The following is a 22,807-nucleotide window of genomic DNA, read 5'->3' on the forward strand; positions in this document are numbered from 1 at the left end:
AATGTTCACTGCGGCTCTATTTACAATAGTCAGGACATGGAAGCAACCTAAGTGTCCATCGACAGATGAATGGATAAAGAAGATGTGGCACATGTATACAATGGAATATTACTCAGCCTTAAAAAGAAATGAAATTGAGTTATTTGCAGTGTAGTGTAGTGTAGTGGATGGACCTAGAGTCTGTCATACAGAGTGAAGAAAGTCAGAAAGAGAAAAACAAATACCATATGCTAACACATATATATGGAATCTAAGGAAAAATAAAAAAAGGTCATGAAGAACGTAGGGGCAAGACGGGAATAAAGATGCAGGCCTACTAGAGAATGGACTTGAGGATATGGGGAGGGGGAAGGGTAAGCTGGGACAAAGTGAGAGAGTGGCATGGACATATGTACACTACCAAATGTAAAATAGATAGCTAGTGGGAAGCAGCCGCATAGCACAGCGACATCAGCTTGGTGCTTTGTGACCACCTAGACGGGTGGGATAGGGAGGGTGGGAGGGAGGGAGACGCAAGAGGAAAGAGATATGGGCATATATATATATGTATAACTGATTAACTTTGTTATAACGCAGAAACTAACACACCATTGTAAAACAATCATACTCCAATAAAGATGTTAAAAAAAATAAAAAACTACTAGCGTTCATTGACGAATTTGGTAAAGTTGCAGGATGCAAAATTCATATATAGAAATCTGTTGCATTTCTATACACTAACAACAGACTACCAGAAAGAGAAATTAAGAAAACAATTTCAGTTACCATCACATCAAAAAGAATAAAATACCTAGGAATAAACATACCTAAGGAGGTAAAAGACCTATGCTCAGAAAACTATAAGACACTTATGAAAGAAATGGAAGATAACACAAATGGAAGGATATACTGTGTTGATGGATTGGAAGAACAAATATTGTTAAAATGACCATACTACGCAAGGCAATCTGCAGATTCAGTGCAATCCCTATCAAGTTACCAATGGCATTTTTCACAGAACTAGAATAAATAATTCTAAAATTTGTATGGAACCATAAAAGACCCCAAATAGACAAAACAATTTTGAGAACAAAGAACAGAGCTGAAGGAATTATGCTCCCTGACTTCCGACTACACTACAAAGCTACAGTAATCAAAACAGTATGGTACAGGCACAAAAACAGACACATAGATCAAGGCAACAGGATAGAAAGCCCAGAAATAAAGCCACACGCTTATGGTCAATTAATCTATGACAAAAGAGGCAAGACTATACAATGAAGAAAAGACAGTTTCTTCAATAAGTGGTGCTGGGGAACCTGGACAGCTACATGTAAAGGAATGAAATTAGAACATTCTCTTGTTAGAGAATACAGAAGTTTATATACAAAAATAAACTCAAAATGGATTAAAGACCTAAATGTAAGACCTGAAACCATAAAATTCCTAGAGGAAAACATAGGCAGAACACTCTGACATAAACCATAGCAATATTTTTTAGATCTGGTCTCCTAAAGCAAAGGAAACAAAAGAAAAATAAACATATGGGACCTCATTATATTTAAAAGCTTTTGCACAGCAAAGGAAAACATGACAAAACTGAAGACAACCTACTGAATGGGAGAAGATATTTGCAAATGATATGAGTGATAAGGAGTTAATATGTAAAATACATAAACAGCTCATACCACTCAATATCAAAAAAAAAAAAAAATGGGCAGAAGACCTGAATAGACATTTCTCCAAAGAAGATATACAGATGGCTAACAGGCACCTGAAAAGATACTCAACATCGTTAATCATCAGAGAAATACAAATTAAAACCACAATAAGATATCACCTTACACCTCTCAGAATGGCTATCATCAACAAGAACACAATTAACAAGTGTTGGTAAGGATGTGGAGAAAAGGAACCCTCATACACTGTTGGTAGGAATGTAAATTGGTGCAGCCACCGTGGAAAATAGTATGGATATTCCTCAAAACACTAAAAATAGAGCTATCTTATGACCCAGCAATTCCACTCCTGGGTATATATCTGAAAACAATGAAAACACTAATTCAAAAAGATACATGCACCCCTATGTTCATAGTAGCTCTATTCACAATAGCCAAGATATGGAAGCAACCTACATGTCCATCAACAGATGAATGGATAAAGAAGATGTGAGATTTTATATATCTATACACATACCCACACATACATACAGTGGAATACTACTCAACCACAAAAAAGAATGAAATTTTGCCATTTGCAACAACATAGATGGACTTAGACGGTATTATGCTTAGTGAAATAAGTCAGAGAAAACAAATACTGTATGATATCACATATAAGTGGAATCTAAAAAATACAACAAACTAATGAATCTTACAAAAAGTAACAGACTCACAGATATAGAGAAAAAATTGGTGATTACCAGTGGGGAGAGGGGTGGAGGGAGGGGAAAGATAGGGGTAGGGAATTAAGAGGAACAAACTACTATGTATAAAAGAAATAATATCCAAGTATATATTGTACAACACAGGGAACATAGCCAATATTTTATAACTTTAAATGGAGTATAACCTATAAAATGTTTGAATTGCTATGTTGTACACCTGAAACTAATATTGTAAATCAACTATATCTCAATAAAAAAAAAGAAGTCTATGTCCAGCCAAATGGCCCACCATGTGTAAGAGAGATCAAAGACCTTTCAGACATGCAAGTTCTAAGATAAATTAACTCCCATGTTCCCTTTCTGGGAAAAGTAAAATAAAAATAAAGTTCTTAAGGCAAGTCTAATGTGCAGACAGCTTTGGGATGTATTAACTGAGAATGTTTTACAAAAGGACTGATCTCTCGCAGACAATTAGACTGTCCTCAAAAGAGCAAAAAGCCACCAGCTTCTTCTAGAACTCCACCATGGAAGGAACTGTGGGCCAGAAATCTCCTCCCCAGTATCTGTGAGTCCCTGGACGCTTTTGGCTCACACCTGCTCCCTGGGCCCTCCTCCTCTCATTTTATTTTCCCTTTTCCCAAAAGCTGCCTCCCTCTGCCCCAGCCCTTGGGGTTCTGCCCTTCCCTGAAAACCAACTGCAGCAAAAGCAGCCATCTCCTCTTCCTCTTCCTGCTTTGCCGTCCCTGTAGATAATAAGCACACAGGCTGCTTCCCTTTCAAGGGATGTTAACTGAGGACTGCTACAAAGGAAGGGGGTGGGGAAAGGCAACAAACGTCGGGGGAGAGATAAAGGTTCCAGACTCTCCCAGGTCTTCCCTTCACGATCCTGGTCCATGGTTCTGGATTCCCATCAGAGAGACAAGCCAGGCGGGAATTTCAATAGTAAAGAGCTGATGGTGACAAGATGGCAATGTAGGAGGATGCTGGGCTCACCCCCTCCCAGGAGACACACTGATTCTGTAGCTATACCTGAAACAACTATCTCTCAAAAACAAACAAACAAAAAAAAAATAAAATAAAAACTAAAAACCGCCTAACAACTCCTACACATCAGGCAAAGTAGGGAAGGCCCACACGGAAGTGGGTAGGAGGGCCTGGGACGCAATCCTGCCACAAATCCCACCCCTGGTGCAGCAGCCCACCATCAGGAGGGAACTCAGACCCCAGGCTCCCCCTGAAGAGTGAGGGTTTGAGACCCCTATCAGGCACCCCAGCTTTTAAGATTTGCGCCCGAGAGCCGAGCCCAAAAATATCTAGCTTTGAAAACCAAGCGAGGTCACGGAATCCCACAAGGCTGCAGGGGAAACGACGAGAAGCAGCTCTTAAAGGCCCCGTGGGCTCGGACCCCCCCTGGAGGCCCCAGTCAGGAGGCGCCCAGACCTCGTGTGCATGAGGCTCACTTGCTAATACTAAAGCATCGGCCTGAGGGGCAGGCATCTAATTTAGCACAGCTGAGAGCCTGCTGGCCTGTGGGCATCACCCTGATGCTCTACCTCTGCCTCACTCTAGCCAGTGAGCACCATCTTTTTGTTGTTGTTGTTTTCTTTCCTTTCCCAACAGGCACCATCTGGACGCTCTCTCTCTGCCTCATTGCAGCAGGTGGGCGCCGTCTTCACACTCCCTGCTCCGCGCTCCAGAGCACCAGTATCTCTTGCAGGGGAGCTTTGACACGCGTCTGATGGCCCAGTTTTTGTGGCTGCCGCCAGGGAATTCCACTTGATCACCTGGCTCTGGAGGGTAGGGGGCTTTCGATCCTGGGTCTCATGGGACTGGAACCATGGGAGAGACTGTTCTCGGCAGCCTACCACCCCCAGGGCACTGCACAGACAGCAGACTGAAACCCACCCCAGTCTTCCCGTGAAGGAGGCCTATTTGCTTGTCCAGGAGCTTTGGCCTAGGGGCACAACTAGAGGCCAGTGGACACCCTCTTTGCACTCTCCCTCTGCCTTCGCCCAATTCCCCGGTTTCTCCCAGAAAGGAGCTCATATTCTTGTCTGGCACCCCAGTTTTTGTGGCTGCTACCAGGGGACACCAGAGGGTGGCCAACTGGCTTACACCTATGGGTGCCACAGGTCTGTAACCAAGAAAAGAAGAGTTCTTAGGGCTTCCCTGGTGGCGCAGTGGTTGAGAATCTGCCTGCCAATGCAGGGGACACGGGTTCGAGTCCTGGTCTGGGAAGATCCCACATGCCGCGGAGCAACTGAGCCCGTGAGCCACAATTACTGAGCCTGCGCGTCTGGAACCTGTGCTCCGCAACAAGAGAGGTCACGATAGTGAGAGGCCCGCGCACCGCGATGAAGAGTGGCCCCCGCTCGCCGCAAGTAGAGAAAGCCCTCGCACAGAAACGAAGACCCAACACAGCCATAAATAAATAAATAAATAAATAAATGAATGAATGAATGAATGAATGAATGAATGAATAAATGACGAGTTCTTAAACAGCTACCACCCCCAGGGCACAACAAGAGGAAACAGACCCAGAGCTCAGTCTTCCTGTGAAAGTGGCCTATTACCTTATCATGATAAATGCAGCCTGAGAGGCCAGCTTCTAATTAAACATACACCTGAGGGCTGACGGCCATCCCTTCCAGAGACTTTGGAGGCAGGCACTGTCTTCTTGCTCTCCCCCAGCCGTGTTCCAGAGAATCAGTACCTCTGGGACAGGAGCTTTTATATGCATCTGGTGCCCTAGTTTGTACATCTGGTGCTCAGGTTTTTGCAACAAGGGGCCCAGGACATGCCCCTTGATTGCTGGTAGACACAAACATATAGTAAAGGTAATGGATTAATCGCATATAAAGCTAGTAGGAAAGCCTACACTATAAGGTTGGTGGTAGAAACGCAACAGAGGGGAAAAGTGAAAGACCTTATCAAATAATTCTAGTGAACATGATAGATTTTTGTATTTGCATTTAAGTCATGTTTTTCTTCATTTTAGCATGAAAGAATGCTGTGATATAGATGGCGTGATTTGCAATTATCTATACTTTTTACACCTTTCCTCCTATCCACAGTGCCTACCTTTCCCCAACCCACAATTCATATCTACTATTTCTTCCAGCACCTTTTTCAAAGCTCACCTACTCCTGGAAGCCCCTCTGACTGGTCCCAGGGGATGCGATCACTCCTCTCCTCTATACTTATGGGAACAGTTGGTTCCATATCATATTACACTATATTCATGTAATATTGTGCTTGGCCTTGCTGGGTCACTTCTGGGGATTGTACTGCCACTTCCTCGAATTAGGGTCCCTCATGCATCAGCCCTGTCAGGGCCATCATGAATCCACGTATGAACCTCAGTAGCCAGCTAGCAAGTAGAACGCAGTGAAAGAACAGGATGAAGAGTAGGGGGTCCAGCAGCTTGGCACCTGGCATGGAGTTTCCAGGCCTGCTCCCAAGCTTTCAAATAAGTGGCTTTTGGCAGTAAGACTAACTCTACATTTGTCTGACTGCTGGGATGAGCCTGAAAATGGAAGATACTTAGTTCCTCTAGCCCAACAGAATCACAAAAGACCATAACTGATACTAAATAGTACTCTTTGCAAGATTTTGCTGAATTACTCAGGGGTACGGTACTACCTCTATAATTCCTGAAAATATTTGCCAGTTCCTAATCTGAGTTAGAATGAATCTTGCAATTTAGTTTACTTTTCAATTTTGTCTATTTTTTTTTACTTGTTTTTAAAATCAAGATCAAACAAAAATTGAACTAAGAATAAAGGGGTTAAGACACTTTTAGTAAAGAAATTTTAATTAACTTTAGGTATAAAATACATTCTACTGAATCTTAACTTTTTTTAATATTTGCCCTCCATAGCATCTTGTCTGATTTGAGATAACATACAGATTGATTCAGGGGCATAGTCTCTCTCTCTCTCTCTTTTTTTTGGGGGTGGGGGGTGTATAATATTAGATTACTGAAAGCTGAACAGGATTGAGAATGAGATTTTTTTTTTTTAAGTTAAATTGGTATGATCTGAAAAGTATATCCATTTAAAAGATTTCTGTGCTGGGCAGGAGACAGTACTAGGCGTGCTCCACAGTTCCTTCCTAGTAGGTTTATCCCTTTCTGGGACCTTAGAAACATTATTCCTGGAGTGTTACTGCCATCTAGTGGAAATTTTATTAAATGCTTTCCCAAGGCGAATTTTCCTCCCTACTTTCCCTCACCAGCCATTCTTTTCTTTTTGCCTTCTCTGCCTGATAGGTGCCCTCAGGTGCACTCAGAGTACAAAATGTTTGGTCAGTCATTTGGAACATCCTCGAAATCTGGGGCCTTGTGCCAACAGGACAATATTTCTATTCAGCCAAAAGTGATTTGGCAGAACCACATAAAGGGAAATTTTAAATATTTTGTGTAAGTAAATAAAAAACAATTCTAAAAAGTGAAAAATTAGAAGTATATATGGTACATATATACACTACCAAACGTAAAATACATAGCTAGTGGGAAGCAGCCACATAGCACAGGGAGATCAGCTCGGTGCTTTGTGACCACCTAGAGGGGTGGGATAGGGAGGGTGGGAGGGAGGGAGACGCAAGAGGGAAGAGGTATGGGAACATATGTATATGTATAACTGATTCACTTTGTTACAAAGCAGAAACTAACACACCATTGTAAAGCAATTATACTCCAATAAAGATGTTAAAAAAAAAAAAGTATATATGGTAACCATAAGTTTGTTCTCTAAGTCTGTGAGTCTTTCCGTTTTGTAAGTAAGTTCATTTGTATCATTTCTTTTTAGTTTCCACATATATGATTTCCTGGGGGAAGTGGTAGTTAGGGAGTTTGGGATTGACATGTACACACTGCTATATTTGAATTGGATAACCAACAAGGACCTACTGGATAGCACAGGGAACTCTGCTCAATATTATGTAACAACCTAAATGGGAAAAGAATTTGAAAAAGAATAGATACATGTATATATATAACTGAATCACTTTGCTGTATACCTAAAACTAACACAACATTGTTAATCAACTATACTCAAATATAAAATAAAAAGTTTTTTTAAAAAGCATGCTAATAGATATGATAATATAGGCTTGATGCAATGTCATCAGAATGTGTTCAGGAACACTAAGTTCCAGGACTTTAGATAGAAGTCCCAAGAGGTGATCAGATCCAGGCTATTGTCAAGCTATAGAAGAAAGTGAAAAGAGAGAACAAGAGTCAAGAAGTGTTATTAAAAATTGTGAGGAGATTGATAAGTGCACTAGAGCATCAATAAGAATGCTAACGTCCAAGAAAGACTGCATGAGAGGGAAGAGAAAGAAGAAGGAAGACTGCTGGTTTAAATTGTCTAAGGAAATGGAAAGGAAACGTAGTATGTAGTTGGAGGAGAGTATTGGTTTACATTTAGTTTTATCAACGTATCAGTAAAATAGAACTACATATTGAAAAGCAAACTTTGTAGAAATCTAAAAAAATTTAAAAAGGTTTACAAGAGCTGAAAACATTCATTTGAATATGACATGAAGTATTACGGAGACTGCTATTCTGCAAGATTGACGATCTCAGCCACATACGATTTTATAGTAGGTGTTGCAAATAAGACTAACTGAAAAATTCTGGAATATAATTTAACTTGTGCCCTTTTTAAAGCAACAAAATTAAAACTCAAGGAAAAATCTGTACATTGATTTCTGTCTTAGGAAACTTATATTCACATAAAGATTTGTTTCAGTATAGGTTCTTTGAACAGAATTTCAGGTCCCACTCAATATCCAATGCAGGCTCTGGTCACCACAACACCACTCAAACCCCCTTTCACAGGTCTGGCTTTAGTAGCTGTGGGCTCTGTGGGCACGTACACATGGGGGTAGGGCCAGACCAGAGTTCAAGCTGCCTACATAGCTCCCACAGTGAGTTCAGGTGCACAACGACTGCAGTCCTGGGACCTAACTTCAGTGGACCTGTGCCACTGGCTGGGTGAAAACAATGCCTGAGAGTCACCAGGGCCATTTGCCAGTGTACCCACAGTTAAGGCAGGACTGAAAGCAGTTCCAGCAACAGTATATTTTGTGAACCCACACAATGGGTGAAAGGGGACACAATGGGGCACAATCATGGGTGAACAGCTCCAGTGGAGAAATGCTCAGTGGCTGCTTTCCCAGTGTGAGCGCTCCAATCCAGCCTACCTCACACCACAGATCAGAAACACAGCTAAGAAACAGATCTGGGGACCTCTACTCCAACAGCTAGGGAGCAGACCCTGCAGCTGACAGGGCAGTGACAACCACAGAGAAAAGGGGAGGCCCCACTCAATATCCAGGGCAGGCTCTTATGAACACAACACCAATCAAACCCCCTATCAAGGGGGTAATGGCACAAGCCTCTGGACCAACCTCATCCACCAGGGGGCAGACACCAGAAGCAAGAGGAACTATGGTCCTGCAGCCTGCAGAAAGGAAATCACAAACAGAGTAAGTCTGACAAAGTCAGATGACAAAGTAATATGCTGCAGACGAAGGAGCAAGATAAAAACCTACAAGAACAACTAAATGAAGGGGAGATAGGCAATCTACCTGAAAAAGAATTCAGAGTAATGACAGTAAAGATGATCTAAGATCTTAGAAACAGAATGGAGGCACAGATCGAGAAGATACAAGAAAAGTTTAGTAAAGACTTAAAAGAACTAAAGAACAAACAAACAGAGATGAACAAGACAATAAATGAAATGAAAAATACACTAGAAGGAATCAATAGCAGAATAACTGAGGCAGAAGAACGGATAAGTGACCTGGAAGACAGAATGGTGGAATTCACTGCTGCGGAACAGACTAAAGAAAAAAGAATGAAAAGAAATGAAGACAGCCTAAGAGACCTCTGGGACAACATTAAACGCAACAACATTCACATTATAGGGGTTCCAGAAGGAGAAGAGAGAGAGTAGGGACACGAGAAAATATTTGAACAGATTAGAGACGAAAACTTCCGTAACATGGGAAAGGAAATAGACACCCAAGTCCAGGAAGCAGAGAGAGTCCCAGGCAGGATAAACCCAAGGAGAAACACACCAAGACACATGGTAATCAAATTGACAAAAACTAAACACAAAGAAAAATTATTGAAAGCAACAGGGAAAAATGACAAATAACATACAAGGGAACTCCCATAAGGTTAACAGTTGATTTCTCAGCAGAAACTCTACAAGCCAGAAGGGAGTGGCATGATATATTTAAAGTGATGAAAGGGAAGAAGCTACATCCAAGATTACTCTACCCAGCAAGGATCTCATTTAGATTCGATGGAGAAATCAAAAGCTTTACAGACAAGCAAAAGCTAAGAAAATTCAGCACCACCAAACCAGCTCTACAACAAACGCTAAAGGAACTTCTCTAAGAGGGAAACACAAGAAAAGAACCTACAAAAACAAACATATAACAATTAAGAAAATGGTCATAGGAACATACATATCAATAATTACCTTAAAAGTGAATGGATTAAATGCTCCAACCAAAAGACACAGGCTCACTGAATGGATACAAAAACAAGACCCATTTATATGCTGTTTACAAGAGACCCACTACAGACCTAGGGACATATACAGACTGAAAGTGATGGGATGGAAAAAGATATTCCATGCAAGTGAAAATCAAAAGAAAGCTGGAGTAGCAATACTCATATCAGGTAAAATAGACTTTAAAATAAAGAATGTTACAAGAGACAAGGAAGGACACTACATAATGATCAAGGGATCAATCCAACAAGAAGATATAACAATTATAAATATATATGCACCCAACATAGGAGCACCTCAATACGTAAGGCACCTGCTAACAGCTATAAAACAGGAAATAGACAGTAACACAATAGTGGGGGACTTTAACACCTCACTTACAGCAATGGACAGATCATCCAAACAGAATATTAATAAAGAAACAGAAGCTTTATATGACACAATAGACCAGATAGATTTAATTGATATTTATAGGACATTCCATCCCCAAACAGCAGATTACACTTTCTTCTCAAGTGCACATGGAACATTCTCCAGGATAGATCACATCTTGGGTCACAAATCAAGCCTCAGTAAATTTAAGAAAATTGAAATCATATCAAGCATCTTTTCTGACCACAACCCTATGAGATTAGAAATCAATTACAGGGAAAAAATCATAAAAAAACACAAATGGAGGCTAAACAATACACTATTAAGAAGAGATCACTGAAGAAATCAAAAAGGAAATTAAAAAATACCTAGAGACAAATGACAACGAAAACACGACAATCCAAAACCTATGGGATGCAGCAAAAGCAGTTCTAAGAGGGAAGTTTATACCAATACAAGCCTAGCTCAAGAAACAAGAAAAATCTCAAATAAACAATCTAACCTTACACCTAAAGGAACGAGAGAAAGAAGAACGAACAAAACCCAAAGTTAGCAGAAGGAAAGAAATCAGAAAGATCAGAGCAGAAATAAATGAAATAGAAACAAAGAAAACAATAGCAAAGATCAATAAAACTGAAAGCTGGTACTTTGAGAAGATAAAGAAAATTGATAAACCATTAGCCAGACTCATCAAGAAAAAGAGGGCGAGGACTCAAATCAATAAAATTAGAAATGAAAAAGGAGAAGTTACAACAGACACCACAGAAATACAAAGCATCCTAAGAGACTACTACAAGCAACTCGATGCCAATAAAATGGACAACCTGGAAGAAATGGACAAATTCTTACAAAGGTATAACCTTCCAAGATTGAACCAGGAAGAAATAGAAAATATGAACAGACCAATCACAAGTAAGGAAATTGAAACTGTGATTAAAAATCTTCCAACAAACAAAAGTCCAGGACCAGATGGCTTCACAGGTGAATTCTATCAAACATTTAGAGAAGAGCTAAAACCCATCCTTCTCAAACTCTTCCAAAAAATTTCAGAGGAAGGAACACTCCCAAACTCATTCTATGAGGCCACCATCACCCTGATACCAAAACCAGACAAAGACACTACAAAAAAAGAAAATTACAGAGCAGTATCACTCATGAATATAGATGCAAAAATCCTCAACAAAATACTAGCAAACAGAATCCAACAACACATTAAAAGGATCATACACCATGATCAAGTGGGATTTATACCAGGGATGCAAGGATTCTTCAATATACTCAAATCAGTCAATGTGATACACCATAAAAAAACTGAAGGATAAAAACCATATGATAATCTCAATAGTTGCAGAAAAAGCTTCTGACAAAATTCAACACCCATTTATGATAAAAATTCTCCAGAAAGTGGGCATAGAGGGAACCTACTTCAACATAATAAAGGCCATATGTGACAAACCCACAGCAAACATCATTCTCAATGGTGAAGAACTGAAAGCGTTTCCTCTATGAGCAGGAACAAGAAAATGATGTCCACTCGCACCACTATTATTCAACATAGTTTTGGAAGTCCTAGCCATGGCAATCAGAGAAGAAAAAGAAATAAAAGGAATACAAATTGGAAAAGAAGAAGTAAAACTGTCACTGTTTGCAGATGACATGATACTATACATAGAGAATCCTAAAGATGCCACCAGAAAACTACTAGAGCTAATCAATGAATTTGGTAAAGTTGCAGGATACAAAATTAATGCACAGAAATCTCTTGCATTCCTATACACTAATAATGAAAATCTGAAAGGGAAATTATGGAAACACTCCCATTTACCATTGCAACAAAAAGAATAAAATACCTAGGAATAAACCTACCTAGGGAGACAAAAGACCTGTATGCAGAAAACTATAAGACACTGATGAAAGAAATTAAAGATGATACAAACAGATGGAGAGATATACCATGTTCTTAGATTGGAAGAATCAATATTGTGAAAATGACTATACTACCCAAAGCAATCTACAGATTCAATGCAATCCCTATCAAATTACCAATGGCATTTTTTACAGAACTAGAGCAAAAAATCTTAAAATTTGTATGGAGACGCAAAAGACCCTGAATAGCCAAAGCAGTCTTGAGGGGAAAAAACAGAGCTGGAGGAATCAGACTCCCTGACTTCAGACTATACTACAAAGCTACAGTAAACAAGACAATATGGTACTGGCACAAAAACAGAAATATAGATCAATGGAACAGGATAGAAAGCCCAGAGATAAACCAACGCACCTATGGTCAACTAATCTATGACAAAAGAAGCAAGGATATACAATGGAGAAAAGACGGCCTCTTCAATAAGTGCTGCTGAGAAAACTGGACAGCTACATGTAAAAGAATAAAATTAGAACACTCCCCAACACCATACACAAAAATAAACTAAAAATGGATTAGAGACCTAAATGTAAGACGGGACACTGTAAAACTCTTAGAGGAAAACATAGGAAGAATATTCTTTGACATAAATCACTGCAAGATCTTTTTTGATCCACGGCCTAGAGTAATGGAAATAAAAACAAAAATAAACAAATGGGACCTAATGAAACTTCAAAGCTTTTGCAAAGCACAGGAAACTACAAACAAGACGAAAAAACAACCCTCAGAATGGGAGAAAATATTTGCAAGTGAAACAACGGACAAAGGATTAATCTCCAAAATATATAAACAGCTCATGCAGCTCAATATTAAAAAAACAAACAATCCAATCAAAAAATGGGCTGAAGACCTAAATAGACATTTCTCTAAAGAAGACATACAGATGGCCAAGAAGCACAAGAAAAGCTGCTCAACATCACTAATTATTAGAGAAATGCAAATCAAAACTACAATAAGGTATCACCTCACAGCAGTTAGAATGGGCATCATCAGAAAATCTACAAACAACAAATGCTGGAGAGGGTGTGGAGAAAAGGGAACCCTCTTGCACTGTTGGTGGGAATGTAAATTGATACAGCCACTATGGAGAACAGTATGGAGGTTCCTTAAAAAACTAAAAATAGAATTACTATATGGCCCAGCAATCCCACTACTGGGCATATATGCAAAGAAAACCATAATTCAGAAAGACACATGCATCCCAATGTTCACTGCAGCACTATTTACAATAGCCAGGTCATGGAAGCAACCTAAATGCCCATCGACAGCCGAATGGATAAAGAAGATGTGGTACATATATACAATGGAATATCACTCAGCCATAAAAAGGAACGAAATTGAGTCATTTGTTGAGACGTGGGTGGATCTAGAGACTGTCATACAGAGTGAAGTAAGTCAGAAAGAGAAAGACAAATATCGTATATTAACGCATATATGTGGAACCTAGAAAAATGGTATAGATGAACTGGTTTCAGAGCAGAAATAGCGACAAAGATGTAGAGAACAAACGTATGGACACCAAGGGGGGAAAGTGGCGGGGGGGTGGTGAGGGGGTGGCGTGATGAATTGGGCAATTGGGATTGACATGTATACACTGATGTGTATAATATTGATGACTAATAAGAACCTGTTGTATAAAAAAATAAATACAATTCAAAAATTCAAAAAAAGAAAGTGAATAAAAACTGTGCATCCAAAAACTGTTCAAAAATGTCAAATGGCCCAATATATGAATATTTGGAGCCATAGAGGGGAAAGAGAGAGAATAATTGGCAGAAGAAATATTTAAGAGATAATGACCAAAAATTTTCCAAAATTATGAAAGACATCAAACTATAGATCAGAATTTCATAGACCCCTGGACAAGACAAATTAAACACCACACACACACACACACACACACACACACACACACCTAGTCTAACTGCTGAAAACCAAAGATAAAGCGAAAATCTTGAAGATAGCCAGAAAAAAATAAATGATATACGAAGAAACAAAGATAAGAAATAAAGCAGTCATGGTCCTTCCTACTTGATACCCAATTGTATGGATTGTAGATCTTGACAGCTATCTCTGGGGAGCAAGAATTGTAGGCACAGATCACTGGACAGTAAGAAAAAGGGAGGATGGAAGCATGCCTTGCAACTACGAAGGCGTATTCATGCAGGAGTTCACTTGCGTAGTCTTTGGAGGAAGACAAACCTTAATTCCATCCTGAATATGTCATTGAGCAGTTGTTTTCAGTTTTCCTGTCTATCAACCAGAGATAACGATGTATACTCTGGAGGGGCATTGGGAAGACTACACTAAAAGATACATAAGCACTCAACACAGGGTCTGGCATAAAGTTAGTGTTCATAATTGGAAGCTTAATTATTAACATAAGTTTTGTGCCTATGTCTTAACAGAAAATTCCAAGCAAGTGCAGAGGCTTCAATAAACTGCCTTGGACTCACCTCAACAGTCTACTTCTATCTCCTCCCTGCAATATTCCCAACACATTTCTGTGATCAGGTCTAACAGCTTTCTGTTCAAAAATCTTTCAAAGAAAATCCATACTCTTCTACTTGCCATTCATGGTAATTTCTACTCTTTCAGTCATTCCTACTAATTGATGTAACTTAAATTCATTATGGACTACTCTCTTGAATAGAAGGTACATTCTTTCATCTTTGAAGATTCTGAACAAAATTTACATATGTCACCAAGTCACTGCTAACAGCGATTGCCTCCAGAAGAACCTGAGGGACTGGGGTTCGGAAGGGAGGAGCATTTACTTTGCATGGTTTTCCACTCTGACTTTTATTGTTCTTAGTTTTCAACCATGCTCATGTGCTATTTTAAAATAAAAATAATTTTTAAAAATTATCAGGAAAAAAAAGAAACCCAGCAGTTAGAAGCTATGCAAACCAGAAGACGGCAGAGTGACATCTTGAAAGTACCAAAAGAATAAATCTATTCATACCAGAATTCTTTACCCAGTGAAAATACCATTCAAAAATGAAGGTTAAATAAAGACTTTTTCAGAAAAACAGAAGCTGAAAGAATCTATTGCCAGGAGATCTACAGTTCAAGAAATGTTAGGAGACGTTCTTTAGACAGAAGGACTATGATATCAGACTTGGAGCTACACAAATAATCTTGCCACATAAGTATGGCAATTATAAATTATAATTTATTAGTGAATAGAAACTAGTTATCCATGACTGCTGTGTATAGTAGCCAGAGAGAACTCAGTGGAGACATGATAATCTGAAACAAACAGAAGAGAAAGATAAGACAAGCCAATTCATGTGTTTTACCATGCCCATAGTCCCTTTAGCGGAAAACTGCCAAGTCTCCACAACTGAGTACCTTGTACGGTGACCATGTTTTGAACTGGGAGACTCCACCCCCTCCGTCTTCCCACCTCCATGCATCTCCACGAATACACATAGCTGATTGGACCAAGACTGTGCACCTTATTCAGTTGCAGTAATCTATAGGCTGGACAGCAGCCTATGGATATTTGCTTTAAGAATTCTACACAATCATGCATATGGGTGATTTGTTTGGGCTACCAGATTTGTTATCTCAAGAATATGAGCTAGATAATAACCTATAATGGAAAAGAATCTAAAAAAGAATATATATATATATATATATATATATATATATATATATATATATATACACACACACACACACACACACACATATATAACTGAATCACTTTGCTGTACACCTGAAACACTGTAAATCAACTATACTTCAATAAAAAATATGAATTTTAAAAAAAAGAATATGAGATAGAAAATTGGGAATGTAATTGAGCAAGGAGAAAGCCAAAGTTGAAAGATTTGCAGGGAGAAGGAAATAATCATATGCCATAAGGTAATAGAAGACACCATTTTAAGCAGCATTCATGCAGTGGGCAGGGGGAAATGATTACAGAACTGAGGGTTTGTGGCAGGAACACCATTCAACCCACAACACTTTACAGACCAGTGCCTATAGGAATCAGAAAACTTGAGTTACTGCTCCATAAGTGACTTGCTGTGTCTGACCTTCAGCACACTGGTTAACCTCTCTGGATCTCAATTCACTGACCTGAAAATGAGAAGAATAATATGTGCCCTATCTGCTTCACTGTAAAGTAGTGTTCACCTAGTGCACTTTAAATAAATGCTAAATGAATAAATTAATAAGTGAATGACTAAATAAATGAATTCATATGGAGGTATTCAGTACACCATAACAAATCAGATGTGGAACTCAGGAGAAGGTGAGGGCTGAATATTTAGACTTGGGATTCCTCAGCATCAATAGGAATAGATGAGGCTATCTAGAGAGAAGGAGACAGAGAGAAGAAAGGTAAAGACACACCCTAAGAAATTTTTACATTTAAGAAGTAGGCAAGAAGATGATATTACAAGACAAGAGAAGGGCAAAGGGGTAAAGAAGTAACCCACACATTCAGGAATGGAAAAGAGTGTGTTGTGACTGGGACAGGGAGCTGGAGGTTGTCGTGGGATACTGAAAGAGGACAGAGAGGGTTGAAACCAAATTTTATGAAGCACACATGTTAGCACTAGAAGCAATAATGATTCACTAGGATTTTCCCTCAGTTAGAATTCAACACCAAATCAAAGGCATTCTGATTAGAACTAATGAGAGCAAACGCCTTTTTCTCAAATTGTATTTTGTCTTGATTGTGTAGTTAGTAAGCATCATTGGGATGCAAAAAAAAGGGGAGCCCTACTCCCTCATCTCTAAAACCAACAACCAATTGTTTTCAGTCTCTCCTTTCCTTCATTCTCCAAAAGAAAGGCTAATCTCAGTATATTCCATCTTCACCAGACTCTTACCTTTTCCCTACACATCCTGTACATCTGTACCTGAATGCTACTACATTAGGCATTCAACAGGATGGCAGGCACCCACATTTCAAGAAATACAATTTGATTCATGGCAGACAACACAGCCGAGATGAACCCTCCTATAAACCACTGAATGGACTGGTCACACAAACTTCCTATCTGTACTAAGTAACGTTACATAAGCAACAGGCTTCATAACCTACACATTTTTTGCTGACAATAGTCTCTGTGCATTAGGTGCCTCAAGGGCTACAAAATTAATACAAGGTGCTATGAGAGTTCAGGTAACTTACCTAAGCGTCCTCAGCCAATACATGACAGACGAGGACTTGAACCCAGGTCCTCTGACTTCAAGGCTCATGTTCCATTACTTCATTCCAGGAAACTGAATCCTAATTGGGAAGGCAAAACTAACAGTCATGAAATAATCAAGAGCCAAGCTGTGTGGTAGGTTTATAAGTCCAGTACAAGGGATAGATCCACATAGGCTGGAGTATTTAGAAGAAAAGGTTATAGGAACACTCTTTTCATGTGAAGTCTACATGATGGTCCAATATGTAAAACAGATATACATAGAGCTCCTCTGATTGGAGCTGGGTTGGGTCCCAGAGTCCCCTTCCCATGCTCCACAATGAATTTTCCTCAGTGGCTCCTCAGAAGTCCTCGGGCTCTGCTGAGCAGCTGGGAAACCACTGGGTTAAATCAATCGTTCCCAAAGTATAGTCCCTGGACCAACAGCTACAGTATTTTCTGGTAACTTCTTAGAAATGTGAATTCTCTGGCCCCACCCAAGACTTACAGAATCAGAAATTCTCCAGGTGGGGCTTAGCAAGCTGTGTTTTAGCATGTTCTCCAGGTAATTTCGATGCCCATAAAGTTTGAGAACCATAAAGTAGGAGGAGAGACCACCTGCTTTTATAGAGCATTTGAGGTTGGGATTGGGGACATAGAAGGGAGTTGGGAACTGCCACTGGGAGGCTTTCCCTAAGACACCAGCAGAGATGAATGAATGGGGGTGAAGCATCAGGGAAGTCCTGACCCAGGCTAGCAGGTGTCAACGTGCACTCCAGTTATCGCATCTGTCTCCTGAACTCCTCCTGCAGTGCCTCAGAATGGGTCAGAAGAGAGTGGGCATTTGCGGTAACCTAGTGCTCTGGGTAGAACGTTTAAGGAAACAAGGAGTCTAGGAGGCTGAAGAGACTGGTCAGGAAGGCACTAGAATCTTGATGAAGGTAACAGGTAGGCTCAGTGGCTATGGGGGCATGGGAGCGGAGGGGACTAGGCAGCTTCGCTAAGGGTGTGGGGTAAGGAAGCTCCATGTTTGAGACCTCAGTGATAAAACAATCTTGAGTTATATCAAAGTCCAAGAGGTTTGGTTCAATTCATGCTTCACTATTGAATTTGTATTTCTAAACACTCAAACTTACATAGAAATAATATCTATGGATAATAAACCAATAAAAGTTGTATTTTTTCTGCATTCAAAAATATTTTAATTTCTATCTTTTTTATATGTTGGTATAATGTTGTCTTCATCCTTCCTCGAAAAGGACTATACTTTTCTTTCTGTGTGTATTTTTCCTTTTTTGTGTGTATATTTTTTGTGGTGAAATATACATAACATAAAATTAACCATTTTAACCATTTTTAAGTGTATGGTTCAGTTATACTTTCCTTTTTTATAATTTTTATTGGAATATAGTTGATTTACAATGTTGTGTTAGTTTCAGGTGTACAAAGTGAATCAGTTATACATATACATACATCCATTCTTTTTTTAGATTCTTTTCCCATATAGGTCGTTACACAGTATTGAGAAGAGTTCCCTGTGTTATACAGTAGGTCCTTATTGGTTATCTATTTTATATATGTACCTGTGTATATGTCAGTCCCAGTCTCCCAATTTATCCTCTGCCCCTCCTCCCCCGTAACCATAAGTTTGTTTTCTACATCTGTGACTCTATTTCTGTTTTATAAATAAGTTCATTTGTACCATTTTTTTAGATTCCACATATAAGAGATATTATACTTTCCTTTTTAATGCTAAAAATGTCATTCTTTTATGAAATAGTAATAAAAACAGACTGCAGGTCTTCCCTGGTGGCGCAGTGGTTGAGAGTCTGCCTGCCAATGCAGGGGACACGGGTTCGAGCCCTGGTCTGGGAGGATCCCACATGCCGCGGAGCAACTGGGCCCGTGAGCCACAACTACTGAGCCTGCGCGTCTGGAGCCTGTGCTCCGCAACAAGAGAGGCCGCGATGGTGAGAGGCCCGCGCACCGCGATGAAGAGTGGCCCCCGCTTGCCACAACTAGAGAAAGCCCTCGCACAGAAACGAAGACCCAACACAGCCATACATAAATAAATTAAAAAAAAAAAAAAAAAAAAAACAGACTGCAGTTGGCTAGAGGCAGCTGATTTTACTTGAAAATTTTTTAAGTTGGTACTTTATTTTGAAATGGTACTGGACTGAGAAAACCAGAAATCTGTGAACCACTGCCTTAAAGAGTTGGGATTTAGAGGGGTGGAGAGTTCAGGGGTGGAAATAGGCAAGAACAAAGTCATACAAAGAGGAATATGCAGGGCATTTTTAGGAGGGTGCAGACCAGATTCTTCAAAACAAAGTGTTCTTGAAAAGGAGTAGTTGCAATTAAGTTTTGATCCATTTTCAAACACTTAGTGCCTCATGATGTTCGGTTCATAGTAGAAACTCAATAAATATTTGTTAACTGAGTGCAGTGAAAGTTCAAGTCAGCATCAGAAGAGCCAGAAATTAAAGTCTGAACTTCATTTGATAAACCAGAGCGTCCCAGCAGATGTTTCTAGAATGGGTAACCAATGTGCTAAGCTACCAATCTTCTCCCTCCTCAAGGGAGCCAGGGAGGACCCAGGGCATCTGATCAGCTCCAGCCTAGATGTGTTCTAGTATGCTGTACAAATACGACAATTGTCTATAGACGCCATGAGTGGAAGAGGATGGGAAGCAATGAGGGGGTCACTGAAGACAACTGAGCATTGGAGAGATGATGATAGCAAAATTTCCACAAAGACCATTAGGCTGGTGGTAGAGCACAAAGTGGAACCCAGGCTGGAAGCTAGAATCATTGGGAAAAAGAGTTCCAAGATATATATAACAAACATTAGCTAATTGCTTCCCCAAATTCATTTCTTCTCCCCACTTCCTCTTTAATAAGACCCTGATTTTTCCATAGTATGGTGTAGGTGGGATTGACTGTACCCCCAGCTCCATGGGTGAGCCCTGATCGGCTTAAACCAATCAGCATTTCTCTCCCCCCCAGCCCACAAAGACAGGCACATAACCCAGTAAGAGCTTTCTTCTTTTTTCTTTTTCTTTCCTTCCTTTTTTTTTTTTTTTTTTTCTCCTACGGAAAAGAATCTTACATTTCTGTCTGAAGTCGACACTGGAAGCAGGTATCCCTAAGGGCTTGGCAGCCATCTTTGGACCATGAGGGGAGAACCAGCCTGAGAACAGAGGAGGCGGAGCAGAGAAATGGAGAAAGGGAAACTGGCTTACCTGAAGCCTATTCTACCATTGGACTCTGAGTCTCAAATTCCTGTGTCTGCTGAAGCCAGTTTGGGTGTTGTTCTCTTTCAGTTGCAGCTGAAAAACTGTGGATGCACAAGGCTAAAGCGATTCTCAGAGTAAGAGAGGAGAAAGTGGGCATTTGTGGCAATCAAGGACTCTGGGGAAAGAGTAGCTGTTTAAGAACAACACAAGAGAGGTCTAGGAGGCTACACTGAAGTCATTAGTCATGAAGGGACCAGGTGGCTTTGGGATGGAAAAGGAGGGCTGGCTCTAGCTTCAACATGAAAAAAGAGGTGCACTACAGAATCGCTTCTGTCCTGACCTCTACTTTTACACTACAGCCTTCTCCTCAGGAATAACCAAGGCCCCCGGCTCTTCCCCAGGGCAATGACTCAACCAGTCATTAGATAGTAGCGGGATTAGCCATGAAAGAGTCAGGAAAAGGGAAAGGGTTGCTAGAGCAGGTCCCAGGGATAAGAAGAGGGGGATAAAAAAATGGGGGAAGGGGAGATTGTGAAAGGGGGAAAAAAAATAAAATTGCTAAAGGAAAAAGAAAACATGGATAGAAACCCACAGAATAGGAGAACAGCATAACATGTTGCTACAGTAAAGAGTGGGCCTGGGAACCAAAAGATACCAATTCCAAAATCCCATGCATCACTCACTAGCTGTCTTAATTCACCTCTCTCAGCGTCCCTTTCCTGTCTATAAATGAGCATGAAAGTGCCATCTTTAGATGACTGTGAGGCTCCAAAAATATCATACAGGAAGCCCCTAGCAGAGGCTAGTTTCTGGCAGGGGTAAGCATTCATTACTTGTGGTTGTCTCATAAGAATAAAACGGATGAATGCAGGAAGACAGAGGAGGAAGAGAGTAAAACGCTGCTTTGCTTAAATCCTGACCCTCCTCTGTAGCAAGCAGCCAGTATTCACTCTGTATAGAAGCAGCACTAAGGGAAATTAAAAGAAAGGATCACCCTAAAAGAAATGTATTCTGAACCAACTTGAGGACACAGGAGCGGAAGGGAAGGCTGGGACGTAGTGAGAGAGTAGCACTGACATGCATACACAACCAAATGTAAAATAGATAGCTAGCGGGAAGCAGCCACATAGCACAGGGAGATCAGCTCCGTGCTTTGTGTCCACCTAGAGGGGTGGGATAGGGAGGGTGGGAGGGAGGCGCAAGAGGGTGGGGATATGGGAATATAGGTATACATATAGCTGATTCACTTTGTTGCACAGCAGAAACTAACACAACATTGTAAAGCAATTATACCCCAATAAAGATGTATTTTTAAAAAAAAAAAGAAAAAGAAATGGCTTCTGAGAAATGCCAATAACTTTTACTTAATTTCCTCTGTGTTGTGCTAGTTTCTCACGGAGCCACTTAGTAAATTGAATTGAACTGGAATGACAATACTTTAGAATTTTCAACATACAAGGAGGGGGGAAGGGGAGATCACTTAAAGAACAACGTATTATAACTAATCAAAACCTCACCGGAACTTGGTTTCATGGGGCAGTGTGGCGCTACCTCAAGCTTAATCTGGGCTAGCTGGGCCGAAGGGACGTCTCGGATTGGAGCGTCCCATCCTCACTCACTGCCCAGGGGCTGGGACGAGCGGGAGGCGGCAATCGCAGGCGCTTTTTTTCACCCCTGAACTCTGTCACAAGAGCCCGCCTGGCAATTAGCCTGGGGGTTGGGCGGGGTCCGGCGGGGTGCTGGGTGTAGGAAAGCAAATGTGAGAAACAGAGAGTAGGCGGAATGCCCCCAGGACCAGAAAGGAGAGATGGAGTTCTGATCTGGCAGTGGCACCTGGTGCCCGCTACTAATAAACCATAGGACTGTCTCCCACTTAGAAGGTTCTCTATTGATAATGACAATCTGTCGTCTCTATAAGGCACTCTATTCGGGCAGCAATAAATAACACTAGCCCTGTTGCCTGCATTATCTCCTCTAATCTTCTCAACGTCTTCTAAGGTGTCTTACGGTCACCATTTTGATAAGGTCACACCACAGGGGAGTCCAGCCTTGGCCCCAGACCTCCAGACTCGGGCGGAGAGGCAGCCGAGGCCCCAGTGAGCCGCGGAGCCGCCTTCCCCGCCTGGGGAGGACCGCAGGGGCGGGCCTGGCGCGCAGGTGGCTGCACCCCGACGAGGGGGCGGGCTCAGCCGGCCGCGCCCCGAAACCCGGGCAGTCCAGACACCGCTCCACCT

General features: G+C 40.7%; 1 protein-coding gene across 2 annotated transcripts in view; it reads right to left on the bottom strand.

The window, feature by feature from the left end:
- The window catches only part of ATP8B4 (ATPase phospholipid transporting 8B4 (putative)), a 324,241-nt gene that overhangs the window by 285,841 nt on the left and 15,593 nt on the right, over positions 1-22,807 (bottom strand). The window contains exon 2 of one of the 2 annotated variants that reach the window (XM_082387911.1): positions 17,340-17,438. The gene's annotated coding sequence lies outside the window, so the exon portion shown is untranslated. Of the gene's footprint in view, positions 1-17,339; positions 22,806-22,807 lie in introns of both variants that reach the window. The other variant, XM_082387910.1, reaches the window with a different exon arrangement.

The sequence above is a fragment of the Balaenoptera borealis genome (assembly GCF_965194805.1).
Source record: "Balaenoptera borealis genome assembly, chromosome: 3".
NCBI classification, from domain to species: Eukaryota; Metazoa; Chordata; class Mammalia; order Artiodactyla; family Balaenopteridae; genus Balaenoptera; species Balaenoptera borealis.